A 24,770-nucleotide genomic window follows, 5' to 3' on the forward strand; every position below is an offset into this window, starting at 1 on the left:
CCACCTCACTACAAATAACTCAATTTCGCTTCTTTTTATGGCTGAGTAATATTCCATTGTATATATGTGCCACATTTTAAATTTTTGTTTTTTTAATTTTGGCTGCGTTGGGTCTTCATTGCTATGTGTGGGCTTTCTCTGGTTGTGGCAAGTGGGGGCTACTCTTTGTTATGGTGCGCAGGCTTCTCATTGCAGTGGCTTCTTTTGTTGTGGAGCACGGGCTCTAGGAGTGTGGGCTTCAGTGGTTTGGGCACGTGGGCTCAGTAGTTGTGGCACGTGAGCTCTAGAGCGCAGGCTCAGTAGTTGTGGCGCATGGGCTTAGTTGCTTCATGGCATGTGGTATCTTCCCAGGCCAGGGCTCGAACCCGTGTCCCCTGCATTGGCAAGCAGATTCTTAACCACTGCACAACCAGGGAAGCCACAGTGCCACATTTTCTTTATCCATTCATCTGTTGATGGACACTTAGGTTGCTTCCATGTCCTGGCTGTTGTAAATAGAACATTGTGGTACATGGCTCTTTTCGAATTATGGTTTTCTCAGGGTGTATGCCCAGTAGTGGGAGTGCTGGGTTATATGGTAGTTCTATTTTTAGTTTTTTAAGGAACCTTCATACTGTTCTCCATAGTGGCTATATCAATTTACATTCCCACCAACAGTGCAAGAGGGGTCCCTTTTCTCCACACCCTCTCCAGCACTTATTGTTTGTAGATTTTTTTGATGATGGCAGTTCTGACCAGTGTTAGGTGATACCTCATTATAGTTTTGATTTGCATTTCTCTAATGATTAATGATGTTGAGCATTCTTTCATGTGTTTATTGGCAATCTGTATGTCTTCTTTGGAGAAATGTCTATTTAGGTCTTTGGATTGGGTTTTTTGTTTTTTTGATATTGAGCTGCATGATCTGCTTGTAAATTTTGGAGGTTAATCCTTTGTCCGTTGCTTTGTTTGCAAATATTTTCTCCCATCCTGAGGGTTTTCTTTTCGTCTTGTTTATGGTTTCCTTTTTTGTGCAAAAGCTTTTAAGCTTCATTAGGTCCCATTTGTTTAGTTTTGTTTTTATTTCCATTTCTCTAGGAGGTGGGTCAAAAAGGATCTTGTTGTGATTTATGTCATAGAGTGTTCTGCTTATGTTTTCCTCTAAGAGTTTTATAGTGTCCTGCCTTACATTTAGGTCTTAATCCATTTTGAGTTTCTTTTTGTGTACAGTGTTAGGGAGTGTTCTAATTTCATTCTTTCACATGTAGCTGTCCAGTTTTCCTAGCACCACTTATTGAAGAGGCTGTCTTTTCTCCATTATATATTCTTTCCTCCTTTATCAAAGATAAGGTGACCATATGTGTGTGGGTTTACCTCTGGGCTTTCTATCCTGTTCCATTGATCTATCTTTCTGTTTTTGTGCCAGTACCATACTATCTTGATTACTGTAGCTTTGTAGTATAGTCTGAAGTCAGGGAGCCTGATTCCACCAGCTACGTTTTTCTTTCTCAAGATTGCTTTGGCTATTTGGGGTCTTTTGTGTTTCCATACAAATTGTGAAAGTTTTTGTTCTAGTTCTGTGAAAAATGACATTTGTAGTTTGATAGGGATTGCATTGAATCTGTAGACTGTTTTGGGTAGTATAGTCATTTTCACAATGTTGATTCTTGCAATCCAAGAACATGGTATATCTCTCCATCTGTTTGTATCATCTTTAATTTCTTTCATCAGTGTCTTATAGTTTTCTACATACAGGTCTTTTGTCTCCTTAGGTAGGTTTATTCCTAGGTATTTTATTCCTTTTGTTGCAATGGTAAATGGGAGTGTTTCCTTAATTTCTCTTTCAGATTTCTCATCGTTAGTGTATAGGAATGCAAGAGATTTCTGTGCATTCATTTTGTATCCTGCTACTTTACCAAATTCATTGATTAGCTCTAGTAATTTTCTGGTAACATCTTTAGGATTCTCTATGTATAGTATCATGTCATCTGCAAACAGTGACAGCTTTACTTCTTCTTTTCTGATTTGGATTCCTTTTTTTTCTTTTTCTTCTCTGCTTGCTGTGGCTAAAACTTCCAAAACTATGTTGAATAATAGTGGTGAGAGTGGGCAACCTTGTCTTGTTCCTGATTTTAGTGGAAATGGTTTCAGTTTTTTGCCATTGAGAATGATGTTGGCTGTGGGTTTGTCATATATGGCCTTTATTATGTTGAGGTAAGCTCCCTCTATGCCTACTTTCTGGAGGGTTTTTATCATAAATGGGTGTTGAAGTTTGTTGAAAGCTTTTTCTGCATCCATTGAGATGATCATATGGTTTTTCTTCTTCAATTTTTTAATATGGTTTATCACATTGATTGATTTGCGTATATTGAAGAATTCTTGCCTCCCTCAGAAAAAACCCACTTGAACATGGTGTATGATGCTTTTAATGTGCTGTTGGATTTTGTTAAGCAAAGCACTTTGAATTGAAACTTTGCATGTCACATTGAACAAGAGTTAGGGAGTGAAGCATCATGCTGTAGTTGTTTAGTTGCTGGGTTACAAGGTGGATGCAGTTTCTAAAAACAACAAATATGTAGTTTCTTACACCATACCAAGAACACCAGCTCTTTTGAGGAGGGGAAGTTGTATGTAAAATTAGGATATTGGTGGTTGTTGATGGTAAATCACAGGTTTCTTTTTAGCATATCAGAACCTCCTGCTACTCTGTGCTTACAGAATGCCACAGGCTTTCTCGTCTGGAGAAACATATGTGATAACCTGGCAGACACACATTAGTGTCTAAATAGGTGTATTTACCCAGCAAGGATATATGCATTTTAGAAGGTATCTGGGAAGAGCAATTCATGACTCAAAGCACAGTTTTCCAAGGATGGAATTTCTGGGACATGGCCCTTGGACAGGGGAAATGTTGTGGAGCAATGTGATGGTTAGTTTTATAGGTCAACTTGGCTAGGCTATTGTAACCAGTTATTAAACTCTAAACTTAGTGTTTTTGTGAAGGCATTTTGTAGATGTTGTTAATATCTACATTCAGCTTATTTTATGTAAAGGACATTAAGTTTTATAATGTGTATGGGCCTCATCCAGCCAGCTGAAGGGCTTAAGAGCAAAGGCTGAGGTTTCCTAGACGGCACCATCAACTCCTGCCTGAATTTCCAGCCTGCCAGCCTGCCCTACAGGTTTCAGACTTCCAGTCTCCATAATTGCATGAGCAAATTCATAAAAAAAAAAATCTCTTTATACACATATGTATCTCCTGTTGGTTCTGTTTCTCTGGAGAACTCTGACTAATACAGACAGGCAATCATTTCTGTATTCCTCAAGTTATGCCTCAGAAGTGGTGATTGCTAGCACAATGTTTTGAACATGAGAAGTGTGCAAATAATATGTGTTAAATGGATCCATGAGTAACCACCTGGAGATTCAACTACTAAGGAAGTTAATGCTGTAGTCCCTCCTTATCCGTGGGATATCCAAGACCTCCAGTGGATGCCTGAAACTGTGGATGGTAACAAATCATATATATATACTATGTTTTTTCCTCTAGTAATGGGCGGGTAGTGTATACAGTGTGGATACCCTGGACAAAAGGCTGTTTCACTTCCTGGGTGGGATGGTGAGAGATTTCATCATGCTACTCAGAATGGCTGTAATTTAAAACTTACGAATTGTTGTTTTCTAGAATTTTCCATTTAATATTTTCAGACCACAGTTGACTAAAGGTAACTGAAATCATGGGAAGCCAAAATGTGGATAAAGGGGACTACTGCATTGAGGCTTTGAAGTAAAAAATGAAATTTGAGCTTTATCATGATATTTCTTCATAATATTGAAATTCTCAAAAAATAAATAGGAATATTCATGCATTCATGATTTTTTTTTTTTAGTCTTAAGAAATAAGGTCTCCTATTTATTTATTTATTTATTGCCACATAAACTTGAAGTAATGTTGCCGTCTAGGACTCTAATGGCTTTCTATTTAGCAAGTAATAATACAGGTGTGTTCTCAGTTTCTGCATTGAGTGAATGTTATTCACATATTAAAATTTTTTGCTGCCCTCTGGTGGACATAGTTCTATAAATCGAATATACGTCAAGTAGTCTTCTATTTGAATATGTTTTCCAAGTTCCTTTCTAAGTTAGGAAGTCCAAATGCATCTTTCATATAAGAAGAGATATCAGCATCTCTGATTTGTTTATAAATCCCAATTAGCGTACATGAAGTACTTAAAATATGGCACCAAAAGAGCCTAACAAAAAGTTGTGACAATGATTCCATGAGAAAATGCCTTGAAAGGTATCAGTTGGGAATCCAGTGGTGGTCTCCCCTGCTATGGACATGATTACTGATGAAGGCTACGTGGAATCCCTGGACCCCTCCCTGGGGGTGGCGGAGTTGTGGGGTCTTCCATGGGCTGGTATGATGTATGTGTTACTGTTAGCGGGAGAGGGGCTGGCAGTTGTGAAGTACAGACCTGAAGGTTTTTGGGAGTAGGGTCAGGGGAAGGTAGTAAAGGACGTGAGGCAGAGCTCAGCCTTGAAGAACAGGATGAGAAGCCCAGTTTAAGAGAAACAGAAGATCTGGAAATAAGGTACATAAAGGGGCTGGAGGAATCAGAGTGACACCAAAGACAGGGAGGGATAGGAAATAACAACAATACGGGCTGCGGTGTATTGGAGCTTGATCGTACCCACTCACAAGAGCCAAGTGTTACATTTTCAAGAATTTTGTGAGCCGGTTGTTAAAGATGTTATTAAAAATTAAACCATATAAACTTAAAATTAAATTGTTTTTAAAACTAAGGTAATACATGCTCAAAACTCATCACTCCCTAATTATTTTACTACAATTTTACTACGTTACTGATAGTAAAATCACTTGTTGAGGTGATTTACATGTTTAGTATTTGTATGGTGAAAATACTAGCTAACAGTGTGCTGCTGTGTGTCTCTCACAACTCTGCAATCAGGGACATCAGTAGCCTGTAGCTGGTCGTGTTGGGAATGTTCTTACCAAGAAAACTGAGAAATGCTACAAAATGAAGCGTTGGTTGCTAAATCTTTGCCAGCATACCACTGGGTAAGGAAGGGTCTTTGGAAATAAAAAAACGGAGACTTCCTATTTTATTTTATTATTTTATTTAAAAAAATTATCTTATTTTATTTATTTTATACTTTTAATTCTACCATGTATGCTGGATTGGTGCTCTTGTTCGTTTATTCATTCAATCAACAAATATTTTCTGATCCACTACTTGTTGGCAGACAACTTTTCATGGGTCTCTTGTGTTCCTACACATCTTACAAGAGAGGCACTGACTGCCCTTTGTCCCAGAATATCCTTCATGGATGTTCATATATTGAATGGCTTTGGAAGATAGAGATCGTGTCTCCCTCTGGAGTGAAGGGCAGGCATGTTTACTGCCCATTATAAGACTTTTGGAATCTCTACACTCAGGGTTCATGTCTTATACCACAACCCAACTGTGTGTGCAGATATCATCTGCCCCTTTCGGTGTCACCCTGTAGGACTTGGGCTCAGGGAATTGGGCAAAATTGCCAATACTCTGCCTACTGCTATTGCTGTGATTCTTTTTTTTTTTTTTTTCTTTTACGGTACACGGGCCTCTCACTGCTGTGGCCTCTCCCGTTGTGGAGTACAGGCTCCGGACACACAGGCCCAGCGGCCATGGCTCACGGGCCCAGCCGCTCCGCGGCATGTGGGATCTTCCCGGACCGGGGCACGAACCCGTGTCCCCTGCATCGGCAGGCGGACTCCCAACCACTGCGCCACCAGGGAAGCCCACTGTGATTCATTTTTGATCCAGAGTCTTGTGTCTTCTATCAGCATCAGTGAAATTGTGCAGGCTAACTTATTGCCTTGCAAGTGGGATAAAATTTTAGACCCTTTCCTATATATATATATATATATATATATATTTTTTTTTTTTTTTTTTTTTGCGGTACATGGGCCTCTCACAGTTGTGTTGTGGCCTCTCCCGTTGCGGAGCACAGGCTCCGGACGCGCAGGCTCAACGGCCATGGCTCACAGGCCCAGCCGCTCCGCGGCACGTGGGATCTTCCCGGATTGGGGCACGAACCCGTGTCCCCTGCATCGGCAGGCGGACTCTCAACCACTGCGCCACCAGGAAAGCCCGACCCTTTCCTATTTTTGACAGACTATGTGTCAGGCATTGGTTCAGGTGCTGGAGCAAAGAGGTGGAATAGGCAGACAAGATCCTGCCCCTGTGGGGCTCAAAATATCTTATGGGATTATAAACCAAAAAAAAGTATTAACACTAAGCAAGAAACATTAAACAATTATATTGGGATAAGGATTAAGAAACAATTGAATGGTGGTATGATGGAGTACTGAGATAGTCTAGAGAGAAATCTACTCCACACAGGTTGTCGGGGAGGTTCCTTCTGGTGGATGGTTGAGTGAGGAGAAATTAGTTAGGACTGAGGGGTGAACGGGGGATTAAGTAAAATAGTAAGAACTGTAGTGATGTAATGAAGCAGCAGTTGTTGAGCGGTCAATGATTGGTTGATTGACTGGGGTAATGAAGTAGCATTTTCTTTTAATTCAACAAATATTTATTATATATTAATTATATATCAAGTACTCTGCCAGACAATAGAGCTACAATACAAAAGTGAACAAAACAGACCTGAACATAACTACAGTGATGGAATGTTCTTCTTTGGGGGTTTTCAACTGCCTTGCTGATAAAGTTCTTATAAAGAACTTTATCAATTTAGCTTTGGTTTCCTTGCAATGCCAAATATAACATCATAAACCTTTAATCAATCCTCAGTGAGGTCTGTGGTGGACCTCTCTCGCAGCCTAAAAGCTTGAAAGTATCATGCATGTTCTACTCTGTCAGGCAGAAAGTACGTAGGGCTTTAGAAAAGAACAAATGTGACAGTTTTATTTTCCCCCAAGTCTATTCCAATAAGACCGACAATATCCCGTTCATTGATGCTGACCTTAATCTTCATAGAATGGAGAATCCATTCTAAGCTAAGATGGAATCTCGGCATAAAGACTTGGCATATTATACACTGCCAGGAATCTGTAATTCCGAAATATATTCAGTAGTTCTTGGCTAATTCATGCTTTTTTTAAGTTCTAAAATTTCTTTTAAGAGGTCTCTCTATTGAAGTAGCATTTGTTGATTGACTGATGAAGGGAATTTTTTTTTAATCGGGGTGGGGTGGTTATTTGGTTTATTACTAAGGTAAACACTGGGGAGGGGGTCATCAGACTGTGGTAGTAATGGGAGGGGACTCCTACCATTTTCTTGCATTGGAATCATGTGCAATTCCAAATATTGTGTAAAGAGTTGGGATTTGAGGGAATCCCTGGAACTAATGTCCGGGGGCTGGATGGGAGAAGTGTCAGTGTGATGGTGGAAGGGAGCAGGGAGGTAATGAGTAAGTAGCTGTAGTGAAGGAAATTGAATTTCCCATTTATATGGTAATAGTGAGGAATGGAACCTGCCCCGGGCAGTTTCCTAGGTGAGAGTATATGAGTCAGGGACAAATAGTCAGAAGTTTTAAAATTTTCCTCAACCATTATTTTGGAAAATTAGGTAGCAAAATCCATGTAGTCTGGACACACTAATTGTTGAGAGTTAGAGTGAAGTTAGTCTAGCTCAAGGACTGAGAGAAGGGTTTCTGAGATCCAGTTCCTGTCACTTAATTGATGGCTCTGTGACCCCTCTACTGTCCTTACAAGATGTAGAGCTTTTTCTGAGAGGTTATGAAGGCCTGAGACAGGAAAGCACAGGCAAAAGAATAGAAGATAAAAGTTCCCTTATGTCTTCCACACATGTGGTTTGAGTACCTTTGTGTATTTTTAGAAATATACGTTACAATGTGCACTCAGAGCACCTTAAAAATAATATTTTTATGCTCAATTATATTTATTGACATAAATATTTCAAATTGTATGTTCTAGATAGAATCTGTCAATTGGTTATAACTGCTTGTTTCTTTTAGCACTAGCCATTAGACAATCTTAGGTTATACACAAAATGTCTGTCCCTGGATAATAAATACGTTACTGGATTAGGGAGTTTCCACAATAAAATGCTAACAAAATAAATCTAGGTAACATCCAAATTATTTTACTGTATAATTTTGTGAAAATGAATATATTTCTGTAATCATGTACTCTTACATGTACAGAGCGTTCAACATACATCATCATAGGCCTATAAACATCCCCCAAAGTAGTTACTGTTATTATTCCCTTTTTTACAGGTGAGGAAGCAAGCTCAGAGGTGGAGTGAGTTGCTTCAGGTCCCATAATTAGTAAGTAGCTGAGTATGAGTTACTTACTAATACTAATCTGCTATGAGCCTTTTGAACATGTAGGCAGTACTCTCTGGTCTGAGACCTTAAGAAATTTTTGCAGATTTTTCTTTTGTTGCTCTCTTTTAGTTTATGGAATATCCTTGCCCCAAACCTTGATTCCTGGGGTCTTGCTGGTTCAAGCTTCCTCTGTTCACAGGTCTGAATTGAGATCCCAGCCCCAGTCCTCGTCCTATGAAAAAGCAGATTGTTGTCTATCTTCAGTTGCTGGTGGTTTCACATACCCTAGAGTTTTTTAAAATTCATCTACAAGAAAGTACCTCTTTGTTCAATATTGGGCCATCATGAAAACTGATCCCAGCACAATTTAATTTAACATCCTGTTGGTGAGAAGGATAAAACATATCCATTTCTGTTTAGAAAAGAAAATGAGGGCTAAATGTATAAAGCTGTTAGGAAAAAAACACAAAGATACTGTCCCCAAAACAACCACCCTCAGGAATATTAGAAACTCAGCTTGCTGGGAAACCTAGAAAGTGATTATGCTTAGGACTAAAAATATGAGACATGAAAAGAAAAATTCTTGACATAGTCAACTTGCAAAACGACTAGTGGGGCATTTAAAATAAGAAAATAACATAATCAAAATAACATGAAACTACAGATGTATAGTACCAATTAAGGAACCTCAATGTAAGTACCACTTAGATCAAGAAATAGAATATTGCCAACATCTAGAAGCCTCTTCTTGAGCACAAAGCTCTTCCTTACCCCTCTGTAAAGGTGGATTTACAATAAATCATTTTCTTGTTGTTTTTTTTTTGTCGTTTGTTTGCTTTTGTTTTAACACCTAAGTTTATGTGTATATATAGTGTATATATGTATTTATTATGTGGTATGCATATAGTTTATATAATTTATATGCATATATGGTTTGTAATCAAATATATATGGGAATATATATATATATATTTAATTTTAACCAATACTCTAGAGAATGTCTGTGAGGTTTGTGAACTCCTAAAGATTAGCCAGACTTACTCATCTTTATATATTTAGTACCTAGCGTAAACCCTGACACTTAATGAGCTTGTAATAGCATGCAATAAATCTGTGTTGCATGCAAAAAAATTATTAAGCAGAAACCTCAATTAAATAGAGTTGAGAGACCAGAAGAAGGAGTTCTCACACCCTGTGATGATAGCAGAGCCCAGCAGGAAGAAGAGAGACTTCTTTCCTGTCAAGGACTCAGCCAATGAAAAGCCATGGATTATTTGTAGCCTAATGAAACAGGAGGGAAGGAGGCAGGGCACAACCTTTAAAAGAATGACATAGCCATAGGACATGACAAAAACTGGTTAGGATTAACTAGATGCAAGATGGTGGAAGATTTGACTACCAGTAGAACTTGAGCCCCATTATCCGCTCATTGTAATACATTAGCATGCTAAATGACTCACCCACTAGCACCATGACAGTTCTAAGGCTAACCGTAAAAGGCCAAAAAGTGGGCAGTGGCCCAATTCCTGGAAATCTCCGCCCCTTACCTGAAATAATCAGAAGAATCCTCCCACTCATTAGCCTACGAAATTATCCAGCCCAGAAAAACTAACCACGCCATATTTCGAGGCTCCCTTGCCTTCTGAGATGGCCCACACTCTGCCTGTGGCATGTGTTTCTTTCTAAATACTCTCTCAATAAATCCATTTCTTACCTATCACTTTGTCTCTCACTGAATTTTTTCTGCGGCGAGACATCAAGAACCTCAAATTCACCGGGAACACTATAGCCTTTCCAACTTCCTTTTCCCCTCTTTAAAATTTCCCTTGCCATGTGGGCACTTGCATGTGGCTCACTATGGTTGCAGACCCCAAACTGCAATTCTCCGCTGATCCTGAATAAACCCATCTTTGCTGGAGAAACATCTGACAGTCTGTTTGTTTCAGGTCAACATGAACAAGTAAACTGTAAGTTGTTAAATAAGAGATTATTATTTCACTTATCTTTGGAGATTATTTTGACTATGTGGTGGAATAATATGTATTGAGATGTAAACTGATACTTTTTCCTTTAACATTTCCTAAATCCAGTTTTCTCCATTTCAACAGTTAGATATTCTGCCTACCTTGCCGTAGGGAAGGGACAACACAGATAAATCAGATTACAAAAGAGGTAAATTCTTGACTAATCTATTTCTGTTTCCAGTAGTCAATGGATTTGGAAGATTAGATAAAGTGTTGTTCTTTCTGCTCCTTATTTTTCTTGGCCAGAGAAGAAAGAAGGTGAGAAGGCAAACAAGAGATTAGATATGAGACTGTCACTGAAAACTGGAGGCTAACACTTGCTTTTTTGCCTTCTTTGCCCTTAACCCTAGAATGACAGAGATCTTGGATAGGCTTTGGGGGCTCTGAAATTGAGGAGACCTGTGCTGTAGTGTGCAGGGTCTGCTTTATCCCTGCTTCTGAGAGCCAGTTGTCACATTTTTAGGAGTAGAGTGAGCTTGTTGGTATTACACGGGTGACTTGAAATCAGCCCTGGTGAGAGTGAGTGTTCCTTTCTGAAAATTGGCAAATGCTCTTCCATCCCACCTTGGAGAACTGGTTGTTAAACATTTATCAGCACCCTCTGGACAAGTGCCTCCATTCCCAGGGGGAGCCTGGGAAAGTAGATGGACTGCCAAGGACTGGACATATTCTGAAATTACACATCAAGTGTAAAATTTGTGGTGTGATGTGTCCAGGAAGATGGGCTTCAGTCAACCACCCAGGGCTCCTGCCTATCTTTTTGTGCCATGCAGAGGAGTAGAACAATTTCTCTGCATGCAAGAGTGGGACAGAGGTGGTAAAGTATCTCAGACAACCCTAATAATTGACCTGAAGCCCCAGAGTGATATGGAATTGCAGATGAATGTTTTCTGAGCAACTTGGAGTGGGCATGGAAGTGATTGAATAAGGGCCAGTTTTGAAGGGTCTTGAAGTTGAGGCCAAATGACCTGCCAGAAACGCATCTCAAAGAATGCTGGTTTCGATAGACGACAACCCTACATCTCCAGCCTACTCTCTTCACCCGTCACAACTATATAAGCTCCTGGAACTTAAACTTGATCTCAGGGTGAAAGAAGAAGGTTTGAGACTAGGGTGGAACATGTGAGTCACCCACGTTGGGTGCAAAATTTAATGGGGTACCAAAGAACTCACTAATCAAGATAAATAATATTTTACTGCAATATATGAAAACTCAAAATTAACATAAAAGTGCATGGTGAAAAAAATGTCAAAAATTTAAATGAACACAAGGTCAGTATTACCTAGTTTTCCTTTCATTTCAGGCTCTGCTATGGCTACTAGGGGAACTGTTACTGATGCTGCTTTAGTCTCCTCACTCCAGTGGAGGGGAGGTAGTTGTGGGGTGGCTGGAGGGCTTTGTATTGCATGAGATTTAGTTTCTGAATGCGAGTTTGAAATAGATAATGAACTGAATTCCAGAAAAATAAAATTCTATCTCTTGCACATGTGACTTGTGGGCTCAGACTTGCATTTCGTGCACATACATTCTGCTGTAAATCATCCTTGCATCTATAATTAAGTACTTTACAAATGTTGTAATATATTTTCATGTGGGATTAAATACATGGTTACTTGTTAGTAACAGTTGAGGTCAGGGAGGATTTATGTTAATTTTTTTAGGTGGTTTCACATCTGTAGGTATACAGGTACACCTTGTTTCGTTGTGCTTTGCTTTATTGTGCTTCACAGATGTTGCATATTTCACAAAATGAAGTTTTGTGGCAACCCTGCATTGAGCAAGTCTGTTGGTGCCATTTTTCCAACAGCATTTGCTCACTTCGTGTCTCTGTGTCACATTTTGGTAATTCTCACAATATTTCAAACTCTTTCATTATTATTACATTTGCTATCAGTGATCTTTGATGTTACTATTGTAATTGTTTGGGGGCACTACGAACCGTGCCCATATACGACGGTGAACTTTTTTTTTTTTAAGATTTTTTTTGATGTGAACCATTTTAAAAGTCTTTATTGAATTGGTTACAATATTGCTTCTGTTTTATGTTTTGGTTTTTGGCTGCGAGGCATGTGGGATCTTAGCTCCCAGACCAGGGATCGAACCTGCACCCCCTGCATTGGAAGGTGAAGTCTTACCACTGGACTGCCAGGAAAGTCCCTAAGACGGTGAACTTAATCGATAAATGTTGTGTGTGTTCTGACTGCTCCTCCGACTGCCATTCCCCATCTCTCTCCCTCTCCTCAGGCCTCCCTATTCCCTGAGACACAGCAATATTGAAATTAGTCCAGTTAATAACCTTACAATGGCCTCTAAATGTTCAAGTGAAAGAAGGCATGTTGAAAGCCGAGATAGGCCAAAAGCTAGGCCTCTTGCACCAAACAGTTAGCCAAGTTCTGAATGCAAAGGAAAAGTTCTTGAAGGAAATTAAAAGTGCTGCTTCACTGAAGACATGAATGATAAGAAAGTGAAACAGCCTTATTGCTGCTGTGGAGAAAGTCTTAGTGGTCTAGATAGAAGACCCAAACTAGCCACAACATTCCCTTCAGCCAAAGCCTAATCCAGAGCAAGGCCCTAAGTCTCTTTAATTCTGTGAGTGCTGAGAGAGGAGAGGAAGCTGCAGAAGAAAAATCTGAAGCTAGCAGAGGTTGGTTCATGAAGTTTAAGGAAAGAAGCTGTCTTCATAACATCAAAGTGCAAGATAAAACCTCAAGTGCTGATGTAGAAGCTGCAGCAAGTTATCCAGAAGATCTAGCTCAGATAATTAATGAAGATGGCTACACTTAACAACACATTTTCATTGTAGACAAGACAGCCTTCTATTGGAAGAAGATGCCATCTAGGACTTTCATAGCTAGAGAGGAGTAGTCAATGCCTGGCTTCAAAGCGTCAAAGGACAGGCTGACTCTCTTGTTAGGGGATAATGCAGCTGGTGACTTTAAGTTGAAGCCAATGCTCATTTGTCATTCTGAAATTCTAGGGCCCTTCAGAATTGTGCTAAATATACTCTGCCTTTGCTCTATAAATGGAACAACAAAGCCTGGATGACCGCATGTCTGTTTACAACATGGTTTACTGAATATTTCAAGCCCACTGTTGAGAGCTATTGCTCAGAAAAAAAGATTTCTTTCAAAATGTTACTGCTCATTTACAATGCACCTGGTTACCCAAGAGCTCTGATGGAGATGTATAATGAGATTAATGTTGTTTTCATGCCGGCTAACACAACATCCATTCTGCAGCCCATGGACCAAGTATTAATTTCAACTTTCAAATCTTATTTTTCAGGAAGTACATTTTGTAATTCTATAGCTGCCATAGATAGCGATTCCTCTGATGGATCTGGGCAAAGTAAATTGAAAACCTTCTGGAAAGTATTCATCATTATAGATATCATTAAGAAAACTCATGATTCATGGGAAGAGGTCAAAATATCAACATTAACAGGAGTTAGGAAGAAGTTGATTCCAACCCTCCTGGGTGACTTTGAGGGGTTCAAGATTTCAGTGGAGGAAGTAACTGCAGATGTGGTGGAACTAGCGAGGGAACTGGAATTAGAAGTAGTGCCTGAAGATGTGACTGAATTGCTGCAATCTTATGATAATACCTTAATGGATGAGGAGTTGCTTCTTATGGATGAGTAAAGACAGTAGTTTTTTAAGATGGAATCTAGTCCTGGCAAAGATGCTATGAAGATTGTTGAAATGACAACAAAGGATTTAGAATATTATGTGAACTTAGTTGATAAAGAAGTGGCAAGGTTTGAGAGGATTGACTGTGATTTTGAAAGAAATTCTACTGTGGATAAAATACTATCAAACAGCATTGCATGCCTACAGAGAATTCATTTGTGAAAGGAAGAGTCAATCAATGTGGCAAACTTCATTGTTGTCTTATTTTAAGAAATTACCACAGTCATCCTAACCTTCAGCAACCCTGATCAGTCAGCAGCCCTCAACATGGAGGCAAGACTCTCCTCCAGCAAAAAGATTACAACTCGTTGAAGGCTCAGATGGTTAGAATTTTTTTAGAAGTAAAGCATTTAAAAAAAAATTATTTATTTGTTATTTATTTGGTTGCATCCGGTCTTATTTGCAGCAGATGGGCTCCTTAGTTGTGGCTCGTGGGCTCCTTAGTTGCAGCAGTCAGGTTCCTTAGTTGTGGCTCACTGGCTCCTTAGTTGTGGCATGCAAACTCTTAGTTGCAGCATACATGTGGGATCTAGTTCCAGGAACGGGGATCAAACTTGGGCCCCCTGTGTCGGGAGTGTGGAGTCTCAACTACTGCGCCACCAGGGAAGTCCCAGTGGTAAAGCATTTTTAAATTAAAGTATGTACATTGTGTTTTTAGACATAATGCTATTGCACACTTAATAGACTATAGTATAGTGTAAACATAACTTTTCTATATGCTTGGAAGCCAAAAAACTTGCATGACTCCCTTTATTGGGATATTCTGTTTATGGTGGTGGTCTGGAACCAAACCTGAAATTATCTCCAAGTTATGTCTGTACCTGTGTGTATGTATACACATCTCTCTTTGTATATTTAGTAGTTTATTAGTCTGCCAGATTTTCTGGTACTAAAGTTAGAGTCACTGGTCTATAGTACTTATGATTCCCTTCAGCAATTTGTCAAAAATGACAGACATATATTTTGACCAACAATTCCATAAATTCATGCTTCACTTATTTTCCGTGTTGGGTAATGTCAACTTCCATCTATTATCAGCCTCTGCCATTTCTAGTAGGAATAAAAAAAAAAAAAGCTGACATTTTATTGGTCTCAGTATGTGCAAGGAACTTTGAATATTCTGTTACATGAATTATCTCATTTAATATGGCAGCTCCATAAGAGACGGACTAGTAAAATGTCCATATACAGATGAAGAAACTGAGGCTTAAGATGGTCACATGTCTGCCTGGCTCAAAGCCCGTATGTATACTCACTGTGCCAAACTGCCAAATCTAGTGTCCTGATGCCTCACGATGGGGTCCACTGATGTCCCCTTCGCTCAGCTTGTGAATGTGTTTTCCTTTTGTTTTAGACCTAGAAGACTGTGCAGCATTTCTAGTTCACAGGAGTTATATTATTTCTATCTGTTCTTATGAACATAATGTCTGATGAAGTATTAAAACTATGTTTCTCTATGAACAGTAACTCCAAAAGGAATGTCAACCGATAGTGCTGGTGATGAAAATGAATAGAAAATGAGAAAGTAAAAGAAAAGACATCATTATTCTTAGGCACAAAATGTAAGATTTATGGAACAGATGACAGACCGCATTGATGTTTGTGAATTGGATCAGGACTCTCTCATTTGCAAGTATCAGAAAACCCACTCAGGCAAGGTCTTGAGAGCAGAACTGGTGGTACTGTGAGGGTGGGCCAGGATCTGGAGTAGCAAGAAGTGCTGGAGATGTAGGGATGTGAGGGCCACATGAGCCAAGTCCAGAATAGGGGAGCAGTCTAAAGGTCAGGGCTGCAGGGCAAGAGTAAGGTTACAGAAAGAAGGCAAGATAGATGACTAGGGTATGAGGGGATGGAAATGCACTGGGAAATGGGGCATTTTCCCTCTATCTCTTTGCCCCAGGTGGGATTTCTGGCAGTGCCTGCATCTCCTCTGTGGCTCCTGCTGTCTATGATAATGGTTGCCATGGTTCCAGGTTCTCCTGGGTGACCCAGCCCTGGAGCTCCTGTAACACCACCTCCTCCTTTGGTTCCTCAAGCCTGCTGGTATCAACCAGAAGCTTTATTTGGCTTCTCAGCTTTTGCCTCACTTGTGTTATCAGTTTCCTACACACAATTCCCTCTGATTTAAATATTCAGAGTGGTTTCTGATTCCTGGTTGAATCTTGACTTATACACTGTGCTGCTGGTCTTTGACCTTTATAAACCTAGAACCCAATAATACTTTAATCATTAGTGGCATACACATATAGGACCATTAAGAACACTTAGCATGACCTTTTTCTTAAAGTGCCGTATTTTGAAGCGCTTGAATCTTAAAGTAAGAGGTACCTGCTATATTTCATAGTCAAAAAAGAACAGTGAGGTTTTGGTAAAGATGAATCTAGAATACACATATGGGATGGGCTGAAGAGCAGAGGTCTGAGCATATTAGCATGAGAAGAGAAAGGAGCCATTAGAAATGCTGGGAGGGTCTTTGATTGAATCAAGATCCTAGTGGTGGCGTTTTGGGGTAAGAACATAAATGGGGAGGAGAATTTCTTCCTGAGGGACAAATAAAAGGAAGGAGAATAAAAGGGAGGGTGTTGAGAATGGTTTTTGCAGTAGGTTCAATGAAGTACTTCAGTTTGTCTAAATGGAAACATAAGTTTGTAGTGGAAGTCACCCAAATGAATTCCCCAGCAAAGCCCAAAATAAGCAAAAAATTTAATCTTTCTGTTTTCTCTCTTTCATTCTTAAATGTGCTTATGTATTATTATTGTCAAGTGAAGCAGTTGATTCTTTAGTTGGTTTTCTTGTGACATTCATTGTCCTTTTAAAGGATCTTTTTATATTATAAATATGGCATTTTGTGGATTTTTGAAATCCCAGCTCTCCCTCTACCACCCTCATATTTGCCTTCACTCTTTTGCCCTTTTCTTTATTTAAGTGTATATGCTATTCTGTGCTCATTGCTTGGATAGGAATGTGGAAGGTGAAGGTTTGGTGAAATCAAATTGGTTTTCATTCTCTCCCTGGCATTTATTTTCCAAAATGCTAAGGCCCCAAGAAAATAAAAAGGCAGAGCTGGGGATAAGATCAGGGTAGATCTTCTCCAGCAGATACAAACATTTCAAATGAATTTGTAGTATCTGTGATTAAAGGTATCTCTGCCTTGCTCCTTAGGAAGAGCACTGGAGAGATGGCAAGATGCCATCTGTTTCTGTTTCCTTATTGGATTCTGTTTACACACTCGTGCTGCCCAGTTTTGATCTTTATAAACTTAGACCCTAATAATACTTTAACCATTAAAAGTATACATATATAGGACCACTAAGAACACTTAGCACAGCCATTCTTTGAAGGTACCATATTTTAGAGGAAATGTGGCACCTTAGATAATCACACAGGTGTCCTGTACCCCAATATGATATTGATGTAGAAAAAGTCTTAACCCTTAGAAGTCTCCCAGTAGTAGCAGAGATTGTGTTGGACCTGAAGGAGCCATGCAGACAGGGATGAGGCATGTCTCGATATTCCCTGCCTGTACTAAGGACCAGAAGGAGTCAATGGACACGTAATAAATGCCACTAGGCTCAGATGACACACAGGGTCAGATGATCTTCTTTTGATGCCTAGGTGCCACAGAATTTAAACACACCTCAGGAAAAAGGGATAGGAAGTCCAAATTAACTGAGATTAAGAAAAGAAAAATAGTATGGATGTTCCTAAAAAATTAAAAATAGAACTACTGGATGATTCAGCAATCCCACTTCTGGGTATGTATTTGGATACCCAGAATTGAAAGCAGAATCTCAAAGAGATATTAGTACTCCCATGTTCACTGTAGCTATTCACAATAGCCGAGATATGGGAACAGCCCAAATTTCCATCAACAGATGAATAAATAAAGAAAATGTGGTATATACATACAATGGAATATCATTCAGTCTTAAAAATAGAAGGAAATCTTACCATTTACAACAGCATGGATGGACCTGAAAGCCATTACGCTAAGTGAAATAAATCAGTCACAGAAGGACAAATGCTCCATGATTCCACTTCCATGAGCTATCTAAAATAGTCAAATTTATAGAGGCAAAAAATATTAATTGAATTGTGGTTGCCAGGGGATGGGCAAAGAGAAGAGGGGCAGTTGTTGTTCACTAGGTATAAAGTTACAGTTATACGAGCTGAGTAAGTTCTAGAAATCTGCTGTACAACGTAGCGCCTGTAGTTAACAAAATAGTATCGTGCACTTAAAAATTTGAGAGGATGGATTTCATACTATGTTCTACTCTAAACAAAAACAAAAAAACCCCAAAAACAGAAAAAAAAAAAAACTAGACACAAGGAAACTTTTGGAGGTGATGGATATGTTTATTACCTTGATTGTAGTGATGATATCATAGTTGTACGCATGTATTCAAACTCATCAAATTGTATACATTAAATATGTGCAGCTTTTTTGTCTATCAGTTATGCCTCAATAAATCTGTAAAAAGAAAAGGAAAATAAAAAAAGAGAAGGAAGACTACTTTTTTCAGTGAATGTTTGGATTGTCCCCAAATCATTTATTGAACGATTTATCTTTTTCAACATTTGAAACACTCTTATGACATACTAAAGTATTTCATATACTTAGGTCTATGTTTGAACTTTCTTTTTTATTTTAATGAATTTTTAAATCAGTTTTTGAGCAGGAACTGTGTTATTCTTGATATTGTAGCTTTTAACTTATAACAAGTAGGGCTGGTTCTTCCATGTTACTCTCTTTTTTTCAGAATTTTCCTGTTTATTTTTGCTTGTTATATTTTAATATAAACTTTAAGATTGGCTTCTTTAGTTATAAGTATCGCTAGTATTTTTACTAGAATAAATTTAAAATTATGGACTAATTAATGGAGATTTGCACCTTTATTAGGTTGATTTTTCCTATTCAAGAATATGGTATGTTTTTACATTTTTTCATGCTCATTTTTGTGTCCATTACTAGTGTTTTATAGCTTCTTAATATAAATTTTGCACATTTTTTATTACGTTTTCTGCTATGTGTATTAATTGGGGTCCTGGCGAGAAAGAGATAGCAAATACTCAAATGAAGTAATGGAGGAGACTTTAATGAATGGGCTCTTTTCAAAGGTGTGGGAAAGGGTTAAGAAAACTCAACAAGGGACAGTGAAATATCCAAAGATTAATGACAGTAGAGAGTAGCAAGAGGGGGGAAGTAATGGTTACCAGATATTGGAGGGAGCACTTATAGGAGAGAACTGCCTTACAAGAGCTGTGGGCATCTGCAGAAGGACAAGGAAAAATCAAGGAAGAGATACCTTGACCTTGCTCTTCACTTACCATCTGGTTACCTTCCATGCCCTTCCATTGGACAAACCCAACAGAAACCAGAAAGCGAGGGAGACTGTTGACATGGCCCACAAATGTCAGCCTCCTTGGACACAAAGTAGAGTAGAGAAGGGTGCAATGGACTGAATGTTTGTGCCCCCGCATTCATATGTTGAAATCCTAACCCCAAATGTGATGGTATTAGGAGGTGGATACTTTTGGAGATGATTAGTTCATGAGGATGAAGCCCTCAAAAATGGGATTAGTGCCTTTATAAAAGGGACCCTGAGGGCTCTTTCACCCTCTTTCTTCCATTTGATGATTCAAGGAAAAGTTGGCAGTCTGTAACCTAGGAAGGGGTCCTTACCAGAATCCAGGCAGGCTGACACTCTGATCTCAGACTTGCAGCCTCTAGAACTGTGAGAAATAAATTTAGGCTGTTTATAAACCACCCAGTCTATGGTACTTTGCTATAGAAGCCTGGACTAAGACAGAAAATGGTACCAGTAAGTGGGAATGCTGCTCTAACAAATACCTAAAAATGTGATTGAAACTGGGTAATGGGTAGAGGCTGGAAGAGTTTTGAGGTGGATGCTGGAAGAAACGGAGATTGTTGTGAATAGATTTTTAAAGGTGATTCTGATGAAAGCTCAGAAAGAAGAGAGCTGTAGAGAAAGCTTCCTTCTCCTTAGAGAATACCTAATAACTCATGAACAGAATGTTTATATAAATATGGACAGTAAAGGCTATTTTGATCGAGTCTCAGATGGAAATAAGGAATAGGTTATTAGAAACTGGAGGAAAGGTGATCCTTGTTATCAGATGGCAAAAAATTTGCCTAAATTGTGTTGGTGTTCTAGTCTTTTGTGGAAGGTAGAACTTGCCAGTGATGAAATTGGATATTTAGCTGAAGCGATTTCTAAGAAAATGTTGAAGGAAAAGCCTGGTTCCTTCTGACTGCTTATAGTAGAATGTGAGGAGACAGAAATGCTTTGAAGATAGAACCATTAAGCAAAAATGAACCAGAGCTTGCAGATTTGGAAAATTCTTAGCCTATTCATATTGCAAAAGATAAGAAAGTGTGTTTGGAAGAGAACACTAAGGGATGTGAACCATGGAATTAATCAACCATCTCAACAAAAGCCAAGAATAGAGATGGGATTATACCAATGGAAAAACTGCCAGCTGGGACTGGCAGAGGAAATGGGACAAAATGAGGGAAGTCTGTCAAACTTCTTAGATCCTTCAGGACTGGACCATAGAACTATTTGACTACAAACATGCTATTGTCAAGACAAGGGAAAAAGACCCTGAAGGCGATTCAGAAGATCATCAGAGTTCACTCCTAACACAGGCCCAGAATGCTTGGGTCCAGGGGACAGGACTATATCCACCTTGATTTCAAAGGGTGGGACCAAAGCTCAGTGGAGTCCTGGAGGTGTGACCTCCATCCTGACAGAGAACCATGGCATGGGTGGAGCCACTGCAGAGAGAAACAGCATAGGCAGTTCCTTGCCAAGCTTCAGGGTGATAGTGACACCCCAGTGGGTCTAGAAGGTGGGACCACCCTAGTGGGACTGAAACGTAGAGTATGGAGCCAAAGAGGATTATTCTCGAGTCTTAAGATCTCATGAAGTTTTCCTTGCTAGGTTTTGGGCTTGCTAAGGACCCATTACTCCTTCCTTCTCTCCTTTTTCTCCCATTTGAAATGGGAATGTCTGTCCTATGCCTGTCCTACCATTGCATTTTAGAAGCACATGACTTGCTTGATTTCATTGGTTCACAGCTGGAGAGGAATTTTGCTTTAGTATGAGTCTCATTCATATCTGATTTAGATGATTTTTATGAGACTTTGGACTTTAGAGTTGATGCTGGAATGAGTTAAGACTTTCGGTTACTGGAATGGAATGAATATATTTTGCATGTGAGAAGGACATGCATTTTTGGAGCCAGGGCTGGAATGCAATGAACTGAATATTTGTGTCTTCCCAAAATTCATGTTGAAATCCTAACTGACAGGTTTTTTTTTTGTTTTGTTTTGTTTTGTTTTTTGCGGTACGCGGGCCTCTCACTGTTGTGGCCTCTGCCGTTGTGGAGCACAGGCTCCGGACGCGCAGGCTCAGCGGCCATGGCTCACGGGCCCAGCCGCTCCGCGGCATGTGGGATCTTCCCAAACCGGGGCGTGAACCTGTGTCCCCTGCATCGGCAGGCGGACTCTCAACCACTGCACCACCAGGGAAGCCCCTAATTGACAGTTTGATGGTATTAGGATGTGGGGCCTTTGAGAGGTAATAAGGTCATGAGGGTGGATTTTATAAGGGATTAGAGTCTTCTGAAAGGGACCCCAGAAGGCCCTCTAGCCCTGCTTCTGCTGTGTGAGGATAGAAAGAGATCGTCAGTCTGCAGCCCAGAAGAGGGCTGTCACTAGAACCTGACCGCGCTGCCACCATCATCTCCACCTTCCAGCCTCCAGAACTGTTGAGAAATAGATTTCTATTGTTGATGAGCCACCCAGTTTATGGTACTTTGTATAACAGTTTGAACTGACCAAGACAAAGGGTAAAGAGTGGATCTGAAGGGGCAAATGACAGATATTTAGTGCACTACGTATTTTATCTTTTCGTTAATACTGTACATGAAATATTTTGTCATCTCTCTCTGGTGTGTGTGTATGTATGTACTTCTGCCATCCTGAACTTAAACACTAAGGGAGATAGGTGATGTTCAATTATATAAGTAGTCACAATGAATGTGCTATCATACGGGAGATAAAGGGTTCCTTGAAAACTTTAGTGGGTAGACCTGATGAAGTCTATGGAGTCATAAATATGTCCTGAAAGAGAGAGGTTTTGATTGATATCCTAAGGATGATAAAGTATTAGACAGGTGAAGGGGCGATAGTGGTAGAGTTTGGTAAAGAGAAACTGGAGGTGAAGGAGGTTTTCAAATTAGATGAGGAATTTGAATCCTTCATTATTTACTTGCTGTTGGACCTTGGGTGAATTACCTAAGTTCTCTGTGTCACAGTTTTTCCATCTGTAAAGTATTTGTAATAATACTCACCTCACAGGGCTGTTGTAAGGATTAAATGAGAAATGCATTTAATTTTGGGGGGGACAGTGCTTGGCAGATGATAAGTGCTCAGTAAGTGTTAGCTATTGTCGTTAATAATGTATAAGGAAGACCTGCAGTCAATAGACGGTGAGACCCATCAGATGAAATCCATCAGAGTGTGTAGTGGGAGAGCATTAGAGGTTCAAATGGAGATGTAGAAAAAGATAAGAATTTGGAGAACTCGTGACTTGATAATAAGTTTGGACCTTGTTCTGAGAGCAATAGGAAGTCTCCCTTAACACAGGGAAGTTACACGATCATATGTCTGTTTTAGAAAGTGCTACATTGCCAAGCTTCCTTGCAGTTAGGGGCCTGCATTGTGGCCAAGGGGACGTATTAGTCAGCGTTCTCCAGAGAAACAGAATCAATACCAGGATGTGTGTGAGTGCGTGCGTGCGTGCGTGCGTGTGTGCGTGCGTGTGTGTGTGTGTGTGTGTGTGTGTATACAGAGATTTATTAGGAGGAATTGGCTCACATGATTATGGAGGCTGGTGAGTCCAGAATCTGCAGTGCGGGCTGGCAGGCTCGAGACATAGGGGAGCTGATGACACAGATGCAGTCTGAAGGCAGTCAGATGGAGAATTCCCTCTTGCTCAGAGAGGCTGCTATTTTTGTTCTAATCACGCCTTCAACTGATTGGATTGGGCCCACCCACATTATGGAGGGCCAACTGCTTTTCTCAAAGTTCACTGATTTTAATGTCAATATCATCCAAAAGCACCCTGAAAGTTGACATGTAAAATTAAACATTACAGGGGGTGTTAGGCAGAAGCCATGTGTGTCCCTTACAGGCTGGGCCTTAAACCCCAGTCCTCCATGCTTGCTTTCTTTGCTCCTTGGCAGATGGGAGGCAGAGGACCTGGAATAGGATTGTAAATCCTGGGGGATGAAGGAGCTACTAGATGGAAGGAAGCTGGGTCCCTGAAAGACTAGATGGAACAGAGCCTTTATTCCACCTCCATCTCTCATTGAACTGTGACATGTGTGAAAGGTAAGCATATATTGTGTTAAGCTTTGGGATTTGGGGGCTTGTTTATTAAGCTGAGAGTCAGGAGTTCTTTGGTGAGTGCTGTTGGTGTGCTGTTCCTCCTCCCCCCTTCTTTGGAAGAGGCAAGTGTGTCAAGGAATGCTTGCATCTTGTGGAGTTTGAGAGAAGAAGTCATGTTTTGATTCATGCCTGAGGAGTCTAAAGGTAAGAGATGCCTCTTTAACAGAGGTCCCAAAGGCAGTTAGTGTATCCTGAGGCAGTCATTCTGGCAGCAGTAGGGAGAATGTGTTGAAGCAGGAAAATGCTAGAGTCAGGGAGACCAGTTAGGAATTTGTGGTTCAAGTCTAGGCAAGAGATTATGTTGCTCTGGACTAGGTTGGTGCAGTGGGTGTGCAGAAGATGCCTAAATTAATCATGCTGTGATTAGTAATAAATGTTCAGTGCCCTATCAAATTATCTCAATGCAAAGTCCAAATTTCTTTATTTTCCAGATGAAATCGAAATTGATTGTTTGGATTTATTCCACAGTAAAGGAAAACTTATGAAATATGATGGTATTTCTGGTTTCCTATTTCAGGTCCAATTAAAAAAGAAGGAGTCTTAGGCAAGGTTGAGGTGATAATGCTTAATTGGGAGGCACATCACAGCGCAGCAAGAGAGAAGGAAAGAGATGAGGCAGAGAAAGATAAGAAGCAAATTTGAGGTGATATGCCAAGTTAGCCACTGCTCCGTGGCTCTAAAGAAAAAGCGTGCCTCAGAATAATTCATCCATCAGAAGTAGGATTAGGAAGGAAATTTAGACCAGCTCAATGATGCCTACTGTCTCTCTGGGTTAAAGGTTAACCCACAGGAAATCTACTACATCATCCTACATCCTCCCTAGGGTATTGCTGTGAGTGATGAAGGAAAGCACGAGGAGAGGAATGGACGGTCAGAAGCCAGGGATGGAGGAGGGGAGAATAGTCAGCAGTCTGCTGGAGGAGAGGCAGTTAACGTACCTTCATGAGAGGGTTTCTGAGGGCCTGCCCCAAAAAACCTTTAGAGGAGAATCAGCCTTGGATACCAGAGGACAGTGATACAAGATCACAACTGTACTCTGGGCCTGACCTAGCAGGAGAGGGGGTGAGCAAGGAAGAGAAAGGAAGCCAGCTTCATCCTACTTACCTGCTGCAGACATCCAAGCCCAAAGCATGTTGGAGCTGGGAGAGGGGAGAAGTTATAACTTGAAAGGAAGGTTTCAGTTTTGTGATTAGACTAGACTGGACTGGACTGGACTTTTTAGTATCTGAATGAGGGCAGAGGATTTTTTAGTTGAGCAGGACCATAAACAAACAAAC

The 24,770-nt window shown here is 40.0% G+C and overlaps 1 protein-coding gene across 3 annotated transcripts in view; it reads left to right on the forward strand.

Annotated features, from left to right (window-relative positions):
• The window catches only part of CHODL (chondrolectin), a gene marked incomplete at its 5' end in the record, with an annotated part of 606,923 nt that overhangs the window by 237,574 nt on the left and 344,579 nt on the right, over positions 1 to 24,770 (forward strand). For 2 of the 3 annotated variants that reach the window (XM_079921894.1, XM_079921893.1), the window contains one exon: positions 23,289 to 23,436. Of the gene's footprint in view, positions 1 to 8,250; positions 8,302 to 23,288; positions 23,437 to 24,770 lie in introns of all 3 variants that reach the window. The other variant, XM_079921895.1, reaches the window with a different exon arrangement.

The sequence above is a fragment of the Stenella coeruleoalba genome (assembly GCF_951394435.1).
Source record: "Stenella coeruleoalba genome assembly, chromosome: 5".
NCBI lineage: Eukaryota > Metazoa > Chordata > Mammalia > Artiodactyla > Delphinidae > Stenella > Stenella coeruleoalba.